The sequence below is a fragment of the Odontesthes bonariensis genome, chromosome 3, assembly GCF_027942865.1.
Source record: "Odontesthes bonariensis isolate fOdoBon6 chromosome 3, fOdoBon6.hap1, whole genome shotgun sequence".
Classification (NCBI taxonomy): Eukaryota; Metazoa; Chordata; class Actinopteri; order Atheriniformes; family Atherinopsidae; genus Odontesthes; species Odontesthes bonariensis.
This window is the reverse complement of record NC_134508.1, coordinates 30,731,281-30,749,108: the sequence shown is the minus strand read 5'-3', so window position 1 is coordinate 30,749,108 and position 17,828 is coordinate 30,731,281. Positions and strand designations below refer to the sequence as shown.

Below are 17,828 nucleotides of genomic sequence, written 5' to 3'. Positions count from 1 at the left end.
TAAGTCAAAGTCCTGACCCTGATCCAGAAATGTTGTGGAAGGACTTGAAGTGAGCAGTTCATGTGAGGAAACACCAACAAGCTAATGTGCAGGTTTGATCAACAGTTACTGAAAACGCATAGATGAAGTTGATGCTGCACAAGAGGATCTCATTAGATACTGGAGGCAAGGGTCCACATTTTCTTGCCACTAACAGCTATGTAACAATTGATTATTTTCCGAAATAAACAAACATAACTACAATATTCTTGTCAACAATATTCTTGTTAAGAGTTGAGATCTTTTTATATTTAGGACTAATTTGACAAGTAAGTTGTAAGTTATTGATTATTAGTATTTTGTAAATTCCGTCTCTCCTTCAATCTATCGCTTTCTGTCTCGTTTTGTTTTTCTCTCTCTCCGTGTTTGCCTCCGGGCCATTCCATTCTGGCAAATCTGGAGCTAACTGCTTGACCTCCAACCTCGCTGACAACACAACGACAGAGACAGATGACAGTCATGAATTATCAAGGCATCAGGGCTTTACAGCGGCAGAGAAATGAAAATAATAAATCAAAATCAGAAAAAGGAATAGAATGACATAAAATAGAGATTCACAATCACTGATGTCATAAAACTAGGGACAAGTTGTTCTGTGATTTTCTTATGCCCCTAACAACAGACACAAAAAAGCTGCGAAACCTAGTGCATGTAATACTGTAATCGAAGTAAGAATTAATTTGTATAGTTATTACTTTAAATTTAACTTTAAATCCAAACCCTTATCCTAAACCATGAGCACATGTTCATATTTTGCGTTCATGTGAAGCTTTTGGCCTCAGAAATAATCCTTAACTTTGGTTTATGATCTTAAAGCCTCTTAGACCTTTACCAATTTAGACTTTTACCAATTTTGACCTATACCAATCCTACACACAGAGACAAATAAGTGCTGTTGTGCTTTGCACTTCCAAATACTTTCCAAGGATAATAGCTGAAAGTATTGGCTGCTCAGCATCCTATTGACCTTAACTGCAAAACTTCTGTATGCACACATGCACTTCCACACAGACACAAAAACTGTGCGTGACAGCCAAGGCACTTCCTGGTTTAGGGTGAGGCCTGTGAGGAGGGCGGCCAAGGCCATGGGAACTACAGGACACCGGAGGGAAGATGAGCGGAGCTCAACAGAGATGTGGAGAGCCAAGGTCTGAAACTAAAGCTAAAACAAACCCAGCAGGGCCACAGGGGGCCACAAGGCCACAAGGGCAGTCCCACCAGCTTCACCTGGGTCCAAGGGTTCTGCTAGACCACTGCTTCTTTCACGGGTATCAAATTCTTGCCTTTGTGCTGCGTATTGTGCTTTAAGTTGAAAAGTCATTTGATACAGTTAAAGAAATACACAGTGTTTACGCTGATTTACCAGCTCAACTTTACCACTGAGTGAAGAAAAGATGACCGACACAAAATGAGTCACGTAACAGGAGGGCATGACATGTTAACAGACCAGATTAGAGGAAAGGAACAACTGTTGGAGTAGTGATATGAGAGAACACTTTAAAACAATCTGTGCTCAAAGCCATTCATTCAGAATTGCACTTATTGGTAATAGAATCAATTATGGTAAAATTGGTCAAGATTGAAGAAAAACATTTTTCATATTTGCTCGAAATCACAAATTCAAAAAGTTATGTTGGTGTGGCCTCGAAGAAAAATGTGTGACTTTTTAGTTCCAAATTAGAGGGTGAAGCCAGGGATGTAACCTATGAACATTTCATATAAGTGCCACTGAAATCTGTTTGCTTGTTACAAGGGTGATGAGTCCCAACAACACCACTTCTTTTAACATGCCAGACTTTTATCTATTCAGAGAAGATTTGAGATTTGCTTCTATGGTCAGTTTTCAGTGATGTCAAACTGACCACACTATATTTTTCTAAACCTAAGCACGTTCTTTTGGGGGACATAAAATATTAACACAAAACTAACAATAGAGAAACTAAATGATGGTTCTACTGGGAATTTGAACCAGGGTCTTGTGTTTGAAAGGCATGATGGGATGGACAAGAAAGCAGAGACATGACTGAAACCTGGGCCAGCTGTCATGAGGGGTTAGGCTTCTGTACATATGGTGCCCACACAACCGGTTATACTACACAGCATGCGCAATCATGTGTCCGCCACGAGAAAGCAGATTGCTGGCTTTCCACTGGAACTGTTTCCACAGTGTTAGCACATACTTTCAACATAATACATGCAACAATTCTGTAGTCTGGTGTTATAGAAGGCTTCTTTATTTTACATATTTATGTGAGACAAGGTGGAACCAAATGTCAACACCAGCAAGGGAGGTTGTGTTAGCTGCACTTGTTTCACTCAGACTGACAAACACTCAAATGCAAGAAGAAATCATGTAGAAGCTTGCAGTATCAAATATTAAGAAATAATTTAATAGAGGAGCAGTTAAATTTAGTCGACATAGTTTCAAAACATTAAAAATGTGTGAAGAATGAAGTGCAAACATCTCTTCGGATGAAAAAGGACACCCTCTTTGTGAGATGCATTGAATATATTGAAGTGGTGTCTTAGTATAACACAAAAGGTTAAAAACATGATACAAAATATATACTATGGGAATTACAGAATTCAGAGTTCTGGTCACTGCATGTGCAACAGCGGTTCCAAACCTGGAGTCCTTACCCCCCTTATGGGTTGCACCAAAGATCACAAGGGGTGCACAAAGCTTTCATTCCAAAATAGCTTGTCAAAGTTAAATTTTCACATGTGCTAAATCATAACAGAGTTACTGGATTATCAAATGTCTGTATGAGGCTGAAGTTCTGCTGTTACACACTGACATACATTGGATGTGTGTGCTGGAACTACTGGATGCACCATCAAGCAGATTCAGGGTCCTGAATCACACAACATGCAGTGAAAAGAGGGCCTTATTGTGCAAACAAAAGTGCAGGATTGGAAAAAACAGGGAGCCATTTTAATGTCAACTGCAGATTAAACTGTCCGGTGGAGAAGAAATTCAGTCTCATTTTATCTATGTTGATCCGTAATTATCTATGAGTATTGGACCTCTACATTATAAGACTTGAACAGCTGTAACACTGTGCTTGTTCATCCTCAAGCTGATTCTGTGTAAAATATTGTTTTCACTTTAAAAAGTAGCTTGTTGAAATAAATGTATATATATATATATATATTTCACGGTGACACCCACCAAAACAAGCCGATTAAATCCATTCCCACTGCATGTTGTAGGAGTTTTATAATATGTACTCTGTGGGCTAAAAATCCTGTATATCTTTACCTTCCACAGTGTCACTATACAACATGAAGGGATGACATTACACTGTATCTTGCAGGCTTTGTTTCTGATAATCACAACTCTGAAATAAGACAGCTTTTTAATAGATTCAAGTGGCTTCCAGAAGAAAAAAGTTGGGAACCACTGATGTAGAAGATGACAAATGAGTTTTCCACTGATCCACAATAATAAATATTTTTGATTTATCAGAAATACTAAATGTAGGGGAAGTACCCCAAAGTGAGTTGAAAGTAACATTCTGGCCAGCAAAGAATGATTGAGAATTAACAGTGGTTATCAACACAATCATGCATGGTCATGCGCAATTTTGTGCAGTGGCTTTATAGTTAAGTGCATCAGCTTGAGTAGAATCAAAACTAGGTTTAGATGTTGATAAAAAAAAAGTTGTAGCAAATTGGTATCAGGTTTTTGTACAACCTTTCATCAACTTTGAGACACACATTGTTTCAGACAGAAACAATGTTTCACACAGACATTAGACACGAAACAGATCCTTCATGTGAGACACATATTGGATTGCTGATTAATAGTGACAGAATTAGTCACAGCTGGCCTTTCTATATTTTGTTGTACAAGTCTAAACTTTGCCGGTATGGTGTCTGAGGTTTGTGTTTATATTATGTGAGTTGTGTCAGTTTATGACTTAGTATAACATGTTAAAAGTCTGGTAACACACTGCAGGGACCTTTCTAATGGTTTGACCTTTATTGCAATACTGGTTCTAAAACGGCAGCTCAAAAAGGTGACTCCCCGGTCAGTAATCATGCCATATGGGACCCCACCTGGAGCCCTCAATTTGAAAAGTCTCCATAAGTGCCTGGGGGACTTTGGGGGTTGAATCACAGTTGCACACAAACCTCTCTTCTCAGTTGCTGATAAGGCATAGAACAAGGGCCCACTATCTGAGTCTGTGCGACATGGTCTGGGTTTTTTTTTCCTTTGGAAAACAAGTGCCATCTGCCAGCTACTACGCTCTTGAACCACTTTTTGCACTAAGCTGAGGGCTCAGCAAGACAGGCAGACAGAATTTTAATTTTCATGTTTATAATAAGATGGTTTGGCATGCATATCAGAGTACTGTCTGTAGTTTCTCAAGGTAACATGTAAAAGGTAATGACAAACACAGAGAACTAATTCTTTCAAACCCTGAAAACTCCAAAAGTAGACATGGAGAGCTCATGTCAGGATGAAGTTATCACTAAACTACTGGCCTAATTCATAGCTAAGGATCTGGAGAGGCTGGAGTTAAAAGAACTGCTGGAAACGGTTACTTTCTATAGATATTGTCATAACATTGTAATGTCGATTCTTTTGGCCATGAAATTGTGAAATTGAGATATGCTAAAGTTTCCAAAGGCCGTTGTTTTGTGAAGAGTAGTGTTGTATTACGTGACATGAGCCGAGACCAGTCCATGATAATGTTATTTTCTAATACTAACCGCTTATTTTGTAATATGTTATCTTATCATTTGCATTAATTCTAACCCTAACAGTAACCGTTTGTTGGTGGAAGCAATGTAGAAAAATTAGTTATAGCAAAGTAGAACAGTAAAAGTCAGGGGTTTAATGCCATCCATCAAGTCCAAACTGTGAGGCATTTTTGTCCTAGTCAGCAGTCTGCTGTCAATATTACTTGGCAAGTATCAACATCATCATGTCATGCAAGGAATGGAAATGTCATCAGTAGCATAACGGGAAACTTATTGTAGTAGAGAACAGGGAAAGGGATATGTAGCTTTTGTACATTTGTGGGGGGCTTTAATGTGAAATATCAGCGTATTGTGCTGTGGACCAACATAGGTATTTCACGTTAAGTCATGAGATCGCTTTGATCATGATTTACAAATTTAGCATAGGGTTTTCGCCTGCTTGAAAAATCCAAACATCCCTAATGTTGACCAACATCATGTCTACCCAGTTGAAGCAGCAGACGGGCCTCCTCGGAGCTAAATGGGTACACAATGGGGATATACCGAGCTAATATTATTTCCACAGATCCCAGATACTGAATGAGACAAAAGCGTAGAGTTTCATCTCAGCCATTATAGGACGTGAAAGGTTTTCCTTCAAAGCTTCTAATTTTGTAATTTCATTGAACAGAGATGAGCTTTTAGGGATAATCAATTCCTGAGGAAAAAACACCCTTAATCCCTGTTCATATTTATAAATACGTACAGAGGACAAGTATAAATTATAACCCTTGGCACACCATAAACCAAGGATATAAATGACAATGACTTTGGATGTGAAAAAATGTCATTGATACATGTTTGGATAATAAAGGAAACTAACCACATCCAATATAATTGACCCACATAAAATGACCAAATGTTCTTGTTTACAGACACACAAAGATATCAACCAGATTAAAAACTCAGTACCCGTTTACTTCTGACACTGGGAAAAATGTACAAATCAACAGTCATCTTGCTGTTGAATCCACAAACAAACTGATGTTTGCTGAGGCAGAAAAAAAAAAGTTTCCAAGCTTCAGTCACCTGCTAATATCAAGTGGAGCAATCGTAGTCAGCACTTTTTTATGCCAGCAGATAAATATAAACATTCACAGCTTGCACTAACTGAGTTATTATGTTAACATAGTCAACCAAAAAACTGGGAAACTCGAGTGACCAGTTGAAGTTAAGATCTGTGCAAGTGATAAATCTCCTTATCAACAGGTTCAAAAGCACACATGCACAAAAACACACCTGACTAATCCTCCTAGAAGTGAATGAAATCATAAAACAACAGATACAGAGCTCCTTTCACTGAAACAGAAGTTTTCTACAACAGGGTCCAATTAATCTCTGGCAGCAGTGAACCTGTTGTCGACTGTCTGCACTCTGTAACTTTACCTCCAGCCTTGATGGCCTTTTCTTTTCACTCGAGTAACTCCTGCAATAAGACTGCCTTAATGCCAGAAGCCCCCTGTGTCTCACAGTAATCAAAACCTCGTTGTTCAACAAAGCCAGCGTCTTTATCTCTCTGATTCTCCAACATACACTCTTCTTTCTTAATGACCTCACTAAAAATACTGCATTCTTTTCTCAGTTTCCTACTTCTTTCTTTCATTCATGCAACCCGTGGTTCACTGCCCGTGTCCAAGGACTAACACTAATAATATCCGTAACAATTTCCCCATGTAATATTACCAAATCCAAAAGGGACCACCTACCCAAGGCACAGACTCTGTCTGCCCCAGAATCAGTGCCCCGGGACGGGGGTCAGAGAGAGGGACAGCTGGCAGACCTCCCAGCAGCCTGAAGCGGCGGGTGTGGGGTTGGAGGACAAGGCTGACCCCAGTCAGATGGTGGTCTGGCTCCCAGGTAAAAAACATCTGGTCCAGTGATGGGAGGGTGGTCGAACAGGCACTCACACATTCAGAAATGACACACGCCTGACTGCATAAGCGCTTCTACGTTCTCTAATGAACTCCCTCACACACACATAAGGGTATACACACTCTCAGACTTCTTGCTTTATTAGTCATTAGGATGAAAAGGTTTGCCCTCCATCAGTCTCCTCTGTACATTGTGGCAAGTGGCCGCCCTAGTTGCTAACAGCTGGCCAGACAGAACTCGCCAGTAGGTGAGGCTTGAAGGCGCTACAGACGCGATGAGGTCCAATTACTTCTTTACTGGTAGACTTGATGTGTAAGTGTATGTAAGAAAGGAGACATAGAAAGTAAGAGAACGTATATAGCAAGAGTGAGATATTTTTTATCATTGAGAGATAAAAATGGAAGATAAATGAGACAATATTAAACATGATTTGACGCTAACAGAGGGAAAATTTGTGAACAATGGACAAGATCAACGAAGTGAAAGAACATTTCTGACACCTAAAGAGATATTCCAACAACCACAAAGGATTATTAAATTCTATTCCTCTGGAGAGTAGCCACTGAAAGCACCAAAAATGGAATAAAGTCAGTGAAAGCCTTGCTGCGATGTGTGTGGCTCTACGGCTCTCAAGATGAGATAAGGAGAGCCGAGAAAGCCAGAGACAGCTGCTGTCTGCTGACGGCACATGGGTTTATTACACACACACATCACCACGGGGCCTCCCCAAGAGCTCTCTGGGGACTTTAGGGAATTAAAAAGGGAGGGATGGGTGGGAGAGGACAGGAGAGGAGAGGATATTTAGAGGAAAGTTTGATAACTTCTTTGCCTAAAGAAGTCTTTAGGCTCTTTGAGAGGAGACCAGCCCATGTTTCTGAGAGTATGCTAACCATAACAACAATAGTGTGCAGCTTTCTACACATACCTGTAATGTCTCACAACACAATAACACAATACCAGCAGACTGAATTCAACTGACCAACCCTGCATCATACACAGCTACATATGCAGGGTAAAATATAATTGTAGTGTAGATGCGAGGGATTATTCAATGTAGTGAAATCTTTGTCGAAAAATAATCGAAATGAAATCCTCTCTGTTCAGGAAGGACCTAGGTTATAAACCTTTAAATAACTGCTTTAACGCAGAACACATTAAAGAGTTTGGGTCAGACTGGACTTGCTGCTTGCGCAGACAGCTGCACATGTCAGGTTAGAGTCATGAGGGATTCTTCTGAAGTTGTACAAAGTTGAACAGTTGTTCCATGAGCTGAAACCTTAAACTCTCAACTCGCCCAACAAAATCAAACTTGTGATTTTATAAGCCTAACGTTTGACTTAACATTTAGCCAGTAACTTGCTGTAGTTCCTTGCAGCACTGAGTTCTTTTCTTGACATTGACGTGTTTCTTTGTTTTATAATGTTCTACTTGAGAACGATTGTGGACACAGCTACACATTTAAACAAACAAAATAGAAATAACGCTAAATGGAGAAGTGAAATCTGTTCTGCGGTATGGAGCAAATACAAAATAGTAAGAGAAAAAATAATCAAAAAAAAAATCAGTTGCTTAAAAGCAGCCATTGCTTTTCTGAGTGCTGTCAGTGAGGTATTTTACGTCTGTAATGGTCAGTGTTTGGATTATTGTGTTGTATCACTTAGCAAACATGTTTCTCTTATTCCTTTAAGACTTCCTGGTGAACTACAAAACTTGTCATCTCTTTCACTTGTGAAACAACAAGATAATGATTTCCACATCTAAATTCAGAAAGAGAAAACGAGCACGATGTGTGAATTACTACTAAAGTGTCAAAAAGCGGTGCCTAATTGAGTATGACTTAAACTTTTCTGCATCAAGTACTGAATGCAAACATTGAAGTGCAGAAAATGAAAGATTTCAGACTGTTTGGCTCAATCTGACAGTCCTGCTGTGACCTTGAATTCAAGTTAAGTACGACCACTTGACTCAGTGAAAGAGAGGCAGGGTGAGGAAGAAGTGCAAGAAGGAGACACAAGAACTGAGCAGCTGTAAAGAAATATAACAAAAATTGGTGCAGATAAAGTCAGGAAGAGCAGAACTTCCTATGAAAATATTTATCATTCCAGAAACGTTTGGCTACGGAGGGGTTTGGAATTAATTTGTGTTTTCTTAAGAGGGGGTGCCTTGCGCTACAGGATGGGGAATTCTCCACAACCACTGCAGACTTTTTGGGCTGCTGCTTATTCACAATTTATTAGAAGCAGTAATAAGAACCATGAAGGCTGAGGGGAGAGGGGGAGAAAGGCTGAGAGGGTCTCGGGTCAGTAACAGAGAGGGACTCCAGAAACGGGGCCTAATGTTATTAGGGAACGAACCACAGTGTTAAATCAAACACACTCGAGTACACACCTTTGGTATGTGGTCTGAGCGCACCTCCAAACTGCCTCCACCAGACCCCTGGATGTTATTTGTGAAGGCTAAAATACGGGAGATTTCATAGGATTTACAACCCGCCAAGAATCTGAATTTGATACAGCTCCTATCTAAAATAAGAATGTACCTCTATGTTTGGCCATTACACCAGCAGGTTCATTTGCAATAATTGACACTGACAAGAATGGAAATGAAAGAAGACCGAAGTACATTCAGTTTATTCTATCAAAAACCCAGAAATGTAAGTGACATTGTAAATGACGTTTTTGAAAATTAGTCTAGGCGCAATATATTTATTTGAACTTAAATTTTGCCTTGCAACACAAATATTTGCAATAATAATTATAACAATAATAGTAAAAAAGCTCAGAAGTTCATTTTTGCAACAAGAAGGTCTCTCTCCTGATTAACCTGTACCACCATAACCTAAAACTTAGCAGAAAATAGTTTCAGAGTGCAAATATTGTTTAAGAACATTTGTTTTCATGACTCCCTAACAATGAGAGGGCCCCATCAATTATTTCTCTTCACACTGTGGAGTTGAGAGAACTGTTTGAATGGAGCTTAAATAGTTGGCAAAACACAGAGTGACTTTTTAGTCTGAAGCCATGAAGGGGTCCTTGAAAAATATGAATGCCAGCCTTTGAAAAATGCTTTGCAAGGTTCCCATAATTTCCTTTAATGAGGGTCCCTGTTGAAGGGGTGTCAGTGATTTGGGTGTAATCTTCTGTAGTTAGGTCTGAAAAGAAAGTGCTGCACTGATTCAACCAACACCAAGAAAAACAAAAGAGCCCAATTAAAAAGGGACGGCACTTCACACACTCTTCACAAACTTTAAACGGCTCATTGAGACACAAATACAGCCTCTTTTTAAAAGGTAGTTTTTGAGCGCTTATAAACCACTCTTAAATAATAATGTATAATAATATAATAATAATGAGTAATTGTAAAATAGAATCAAGTGAATTCCCCTCAGCTGATAGGATATTTCAAAGTACATCTTAAAATGTGTTTTTTATTATCATGATGTGTTCCCACATTTTTTTTTCTGTTTCAGTTTTTTTTTTTAATACATAAGATACATATTCAATAGGCGCGTGGCGTTTGTGTCAGGCCTTTTAGGTTTGGCCTGAAAATGAAATTTATTGTAATTTCAAGTTTACCCAAAAATAACAAATTACATCATAAATACAACTATTAAAAATCAAATATCATAGTAATGCAAAAAAAAAAAAAAAAGAAAGACATGTAGTATTTTATAGATTGATTAGATATAGGCAACATCTATCTGATTGACGCATCGTCCGAGACAAAATGTGTCAAATTAGAAAAGAGATAGATAGCTCAATCACAGGTGACCAAGAAGCCACTATTGAAACGATAAGAATCAGCCTCCCTTTTAGAGGATATTGTGCTAATTTTGTAGGTCGGATAAAGATGATAAGTGAACTCATGACCACAACAATGTGATACTTGATAATTAAAAGCCAAAATGAAGGTAGTCCTTCGAGGCACACTCAAAAAACGACATTTTGCACTTACCATTTTTTACAAGAAGGCGAAAGCAGGAAAAATCCGGGTATCAGTCAGAGCAGTTAGCTCTCCATGCCCAGAGGAGCCCCGGCAGACTTTTCCAAGTGTCCCTGCAAAGCAGTGCCGAAGTGAGCGCTCCTGTTGTCTGGGAGATCCTGAGCGGATGGGGGAGAAAAAAGCCGCCGCTCTCGATCGAGAAGCTCAGCGTGACAGCTTTATGCGACTCGAACTCGCATCGATCTCACTTCTGTTTCCCTGCAGCTTCAGGAGGAGTGTTTGTCTTCCCGGCGGTGGGGCAGTGATGTTAAGTAAATGAGCGAAGATTTCTGGTTCCTCCTCCTCCTCCTCCAGGAGTGCGCGCCCTGCACAGCACTCAATCTGAACGCGTGTTCGTGTGTGTGCGCGTGCCCCCTTTATCTCAACCACTCCTCGTTCAGCCCCAGCAGCAGTGCTGGATTTCTCAGCTTTTTCTGTGTATCCCCACTTCAGATCTTTGTTTGGTCAAGGGCTTTCTTCCGCGTGAGTTTACAAAGCGACACTCAAACTATTCAGTGAGACTCTATAGTGCTGCAGACTCTCAGTATGCACTCCAGATAGAAAGATTTCCCTGATTATGGTAGATAACCCCAGGCTGTTGACAGGTTTATCAGGACTGTTATCTTTGCTGCGTTTGCTTGTCGGTGTGTGGGAAAGATGTTTTCCATTCCCCTCTCACAACCCTGAACACTGCAAATGCATGGCAGATACCAAACCAGTTTCCAACAGAAACCATCACGTTTTGCAGGAATGTTTCATACATTCACATTCAATTTTAAGGGCCTTGAGTACAAGTTTTGCTCATTTTTCTTTGGAAATGAGCACAGAGAGGAATAAACAGATAAAGAGAATAATTAGCGATAGTTGTGATGGTATACATAGCTTGTTCAAAACAAGCAAGTTTCTATATTTGATCTAAATTCTTTAGGCTCATATCCTGAATCTATCAGGGGAAAATAATTATATTTCCATAAATCACAATGGTCACCTTACCAAATATCTCTTAAATAAAAGGAAGCGTGGATATTACACATACTTACTTCAACTGACCATTTTCTGCCATGTGTGTCACCTTCAAGCCAATGAAGAGAAGCTAGATATCAAGTAGATGAAAATACTTTCATTTCTGTCATCTTTTCAAGAACATCATAACTATCTAAAAACTGAAATAACCGTCAGGTTTATTGCAGCTGAACAATAGATTTTGATTCACACTTTTTAAAAATTCGAAATGACGTTCTTGACGGCAACATTTGTGCTGTCCGTTTCCCACATGTTCCCATTTTCACATTCAGCTTTAGGTTAGCTTTTACACAGATTTTTAAAAATTTTATTTCTAAACTAAGCCACAGAGCTCTTGGTTCTGATAGTGCTTATGGAAAATGTGACAGATCTTTCAAAGTTATCAAAACAGGTCATGTGGATGTGGAATCTAAACAACACCTGCTGAAGAGGAAGGCAATATTTGATTGTCTTTGAGTCAGCCGCCAATCCCCATAAGTTTTCCTGAAACTGAGGAAGCATGGTGCAGGTGTTTCATCCTCTCCCTATCTGTTTTTTTTTTTGTTCATAGAATGAGAATGTGTTTGTTTCTGCCTGCTTCATGTGTGACTGACATGTGTGCCATTGTCTCGGTGTATTCTCTGTAACACGAGGAGGGGTGGGTCGGAGCAGAGAGCATGAGTCAGGAGGAAACAGGTTCTCCTAAGCAAGGGCAACAGGATGGGCACGCTGACACCATCTCCACAGTCCCAGACATGCGACATGTGAAGAGATTCACGCGACTTCACAGTTGATGTGATGGTGGAATCATCCACCTTTCCAAATACAAGACAATAACAAATATGAGGGGAATTTGACTTTAAAAAAAATATGATCAATGTAACTTGGGTGAAAATGTGATTTACAACACTGTGGAACATAAGGGCAAGAACAGATTAAACAGATATGTAGGAATCAACTTTAGTTTCTGTCAAATCATCATTTTAATCCATAAATCATTAATCCATAAATCACTACGGTTTGGTATAAAAAAAATGTAGCTAGTGCTTTCAAGATAGAGTTCTGTGAAACTCAAAGGAAATTTCCAGCCTCTTTATTTTTGTTTTCTGTGTTATGCTTCCATCTCCTACTTCATCCCTTCATGTGCACTTATCAAGAATTGTGACAGCTACTTTTCTGTGTTACGAAGAATTCCTCTGACAATCCCACAAAACATGAGCCTCTACCTGTTGCTACTGGCACATGCTTAGTGTAAAACTGAAAGTGTTAGCAAGACAGAGGTGAAGCGTTTACAGCCTTCATTACACACAGCACAACTTACTGCAGCAGCAATGCATTTTGGTCTCTTGAGAACCTAAATGCTACGTTTTAAACCCTGCATTGAGTTGAAGCCATTTGTGTTTAATGACACTGTTCATTGCCAATACAAGTAGTCAGATGCAACAGTGCAGCACAACATTAGGGTCTGAAGATACCAGTGGTACAAGGTTCCTTATTTAATAAGCTCATCTGTTTGTCCCACAGTCCTATATGAATGTATTTTGTGGGAAGTTGGCTGGGTAATACCCTCTTTTGAAACCTCAGCACTCCATACATTATGCTGTGATTCAGGATCGCTGTGATCCTTACATAAACCTTAGAGTTGCACCCACTCAAAGTACTTTCTGGCTCTCACAGGTGTCTGCTTTCTTTGCTTGGAGCAAAGTAATTTTTTTCTATCAAATATTTCCATAAACCTCACTGCTCATTCTGAGTTGTTCCTGCACTGCAGATACTTTGCAGCAGGTGTGGTAAGTGCTGCATTTAAAAGCTTGTTCATTTTCAATGAGCAGACCCTTATGTTTGAGTGGTATTGAGATTTTTTCCAAATGTTTGGTGGTCTTACAGCATTATTGGGTCTGTCCAATTCAACATCCGACCCAGTACCAAAAATACCAAGTCAATGAATGTTTCACACAAGTCACCATCGTGTAATTAGCTATAATCATACCTTCTGAGCAATGCCCCTGTGGTCCCCTTGAAAATAATTAGATATTCCAGCAGATAAGATAAGTCTCAAATATAATTTTGTCAAATGAGGGTTCAAATGTCACTGTTCAGCTTCACCCTCTTGTTCAAACATGGCCTCCTCTGGATCCAAAAAGACCAATATGTCAACTGCCAAATTTCAAACTTCAGGCTTCCAAAGTTCACCACACAGTGAATGACATTGCAGGAGCTATGTTCACTTCTTACCAACGGTCAGTGGTACTACATCCAATTAAAAAAAAAAAAGCTGGGAAAAAAAGTTGCAAAACAGTAATAAAAATACAAACTTGCACACACAAACACTTACTATAAAGAGACTAAACCAATGCTGTGAACCACTGCGGTGTTCCACACCTGATGCACCAAATTATCCAATGTTTACAAAGTGAATTCCACCCAAAAGAAATCATTCTTGTTCCAAGAGCATTTCGGTGATTTTCATGTCAAACTTACAAAAAGCAGGTACCTTTACCTTAGTACCAGTAAAAACAATTTCCCTCCCTGGAAGAACACTTACAGACAGATTGATTCCTTCTTTTATTAGCTCTCTAAATAGCTCCTTTAAACACAAACAATAAGTCTAGGAGGACAACAAACCTCTAACCTGACTCTGCTTTTCTACCATATTCATTTGTTTTCAAGAATAACTTATTTTCTTGTTGACCAGAATACCACATCGAGCTCAAGGAACATGTGTTGTGTTTCTACATAATCTTCCCAGAAAATGTGCCATCAGTCATTCTCTTTAAGGAAACATTGAAAATGGGCCAGGGCTTTATTTCTATGTCAAAATGTAAATAAATCAAATAAAATGAGCCAAATAGGATTGCTTATATTATGTCCTGATATATAATGAAACCTTGGCTGCACTGAACACTCATTTGTCTGAGAATATATATTCTTAGATCATCATATATGAACAATTTTGGCAAAACTGGCCTTCATTTTATCGACAGTAGCTGTTTTGGTTTACTATTGATTTTTTACATTTTGTAGGACAGGACCATCTGCCTGCTAACAATAGATGTTTTTGTTTTAAATGTTGCATTTTATATCAGTTACAAAGAGTAATAATTACCAAGAGCATCGATAATTATATACATTCTTTTTGTTTAACTTGTCAGTAATAGGTGACTCCCGGAAATCCATGATGACATTTAATTCAGTACCATGTGTTGACTTAAAGGGGAACTTAACCCAAAAATGTAAGACAGTGTGAAAAATTCTACATTGTGACATTATGGGACAGGGACACAAAATGACAACAGCTCTGGAACGTACAGTAACTTTGACATGATGAACTAGTTTGCCTCTGGTTCATACAGCAGACAGGGAAGCCAGTCCATTACTTTGACTGGAATGTGTGGTGGAGGAACAAAAGCTGCCATTGTCTTCCTCTGTCTTCCTCTGATGGCCTCAGTTGGCTCACTGTTTGTTTGCTGACACACAGTTACTGTCAATGTGTATCATTAGCGATCCTCCTGTCGTGCTACAGAGAAAAAGTTTTTTTTGTCTTTGCTAAGGGTGTCAGCTGGGACTATTAACCAACAAAAAGAATCTATAGCCGCTTTCGGACTGTAGAAACCTTTGGCAGTTCCTATAACCTTTAATCCGCGGGGCCGTTTTCTCCCGTGTTTGGACATACAGGAACTCGGGGCCATCTCCCTCAGTTCCTATAACCATTTAGCTCCTTCTCCTCAGCTGGGTCTTTTCATGGTTGTATAGAACGCATCTGACGGAGGTGTTTGGTGGTTGGTAGCTACGCCCCATGTCATGCTGAAATGTTTACTCATACAACACGGACACAACCGGCGGGTGTTTAATAAATTAAACTTACACGTAGTCTCCTTTGTCTGCAGCGCTCTGCTCTCCTTTCTTCCCTCATGAAATGAAAAAGTATCTCCTGACTCTCTCTGTGAGCTCTTCCAGCCTCCATTTTAGACGCCCGATGTGATCGTCCATGATTAACATCACCATCATGCAGACCATAAACACAGTGGCCTCCCCGCTCTCCATGTTAGCTTCTTTGTGGTGTTTTTTCTTCTCTCCTTACTTTTACCAGGTTTTGTTTTGTTTTGTTTTGTTGTTGAATGTGCCGCTAAATGGCTAACGTAAAGGGTGGTTTATGGTTGGAAACCAGGTCGTCTGCGTGTGTGTCGCAGTTAACGCAGACATGCCCCCCCCCTTACGCAGACACTCTGGTGCACCTCCCCAAAATTGTAACTCATCGCAGACAGTGCCGCAGATATCGTCGCAGGGAGGAGAGAAAGGAGGCCTCTGATTGGTCAACTCTACATCCGCTCTACACTATGCGTATTTCCGGTTTGCTAACCGGCTAATGGTGACGCTAACCGTGCTAACCGTGACGCTTCTTTCGCCTCTCTGCCAGCTCCAGTTGTAGCAATATTTCTTCTATTTCTAGATCGATCAGCTGCATCTCAATCAAAGTGCGCATTCGTCCAGTCGCCATTGTTGTTGAATGACCTCCGTAACCGGAAGAGAAACACGCCACTCACCACACCCACAATCCTAGCTTGTTCGTGATTGTCCCTCTTGTGTTGTGGCGTGGAATTAACATAGCGCAGACTGCGCTTCAAAATTGGGCATAAATCAAAAATAACTGCGTCATGTCTGCGACAAGCTCACTGCGACACACTGCTGCGAGAGTATACACGGCCCTTAACACGTCACTGACGCAGACGGCTGTGCGCGGCGCATAAGTCCCGACCTGGTCCCGACTCATGTGCGAATGCAGACTGAAACAGTTCCGCTGGGGAAGGATAGTTATCAGAACAAAATTCGAGGAGGGTAGTTCTGATAACTGCGTTCTTAGAACGGCTCTGTCCGAAAGCGGCTTATGTTTGAATGTTTGAAGTGAACCAGAGCTCTTAGTTCCAAGGACTCAGATCAGCTACTAAACATGGAGAAGCAGCATTTAGCTGTTATGCTGCAAACAAGTGGAACAAACTGCCAGTGGAGATTAAACTTTCACCAAATGTAGACTTCTTAAAATCCAGGTTAAAAACATTTCTTTTCTCATGTTGTTTTTAATCATTTTAATTCATTTTAATTATTCTATTTGTTTCTCTTTATATTCTTTAACATATGTTTAATTTTTCTTCCACACCTCGCTGCAATGCTTTTGATAATAATTATTATAATAATAATATAGGCAGGGAGTTCCAAAGGGTAGGGGCGGCGATGGAGAAGGCTCTGCTTTTATTATATGTAAAGCACTTCGAATTGTTTTGTATGTGACATGTGCTATACAAATAAATTTGACTTGATTGACTTGACTTGACTTTGTTGATGGAGAATCTTGTAGTTACACATTTTGTTGTGTGAAATATTTATATCATGTTCACATAACCATTATTATTCCTACTCTGAAGAATGCTGAGAGAAATGAAAGAACTCAGAAAAGGCAGAGGAGGAGAATATAAACATTAAGAGGGGTAAATGTAAAATGATACTTTTCAGGGCTAATACAATTCGAAAGGAAGCATTAGGCCCGTAACCACCACAGCACATCTGTGTTTAAATGACTCCCTATCTGATCAGCAAAGTATAAATGCTAGATTGTAAAGTCTTACACTATCATTTACCCTACACCATCAAATCTAAATATGTAATAATGATCCACATCCTATCTTGAAAATCTAGTAAGACAGTGGTTTTTAAGTTATCTTAGCTGCATTTTATTTACTGTCTTTATCAGACATGGCTTTCCTTAACTTTTCAAATTATACATGACATTGATCATAGCAAGCCCCAATAATAGATTTTTTTTTCATTTATTTATTATATAATTATTTTACCTTTATGGTACTTCTCAACAGAGCTCAGCTTTAATTGACTATTTTCCATTAGATAACATATGTTGACTGTTACCTCTCATTCAAGACACGACAAGGTCAACATTTGGAGGTTGGAGGATGGTGCCACACAGCTGGCTGCTAAGAGGGAGGGCAAAAATCTAGTTTTGTCCTGACCAAAAACTCTGCATACCAGTTGCCTTTTACTTTCACTTGCTATTTTGTTGCTGTTTTACACATTAAAAATGACTTGATTACAGTTTTAAAGGTATTAAAAGTTACATGGTTAATGTAGACAAACAAGACAATTAAGGTTTGGCATTAAGAATTAGACTTTAAAAG

At 39.4% G+C, this 17,828-nt stretch overlaps 1 protein-coding gene across 3 annotated transcripts in view; it reads right to left on the bottom strand.

Moving 5' to 3' along the window:
• eya2 (EYA transcriptional coactivator and phosphatase 2) overlaps window positions 1-11,131 on the bottom strand; it is a 33,475-nt gene extending 22,344 nt beyond the window's left edge. For 2 of the 3 annotated variants that reach the window (XM_075461532.1, XM_075461531.1), the window contains exon 1: window positions 10,615-11,131. The gene's annotated coding sequence lies outside the window, so the exon portion shown is untranslated. The remainder of the gene's footprint in view (window positions 1-10,614) is intronic. The other variant, XM_075461530.1, reaches the window with a different exon arrangement.
• Between the last annotated feature and the right edge of the window lie 6,697 nt (window positions 11,132-17,828).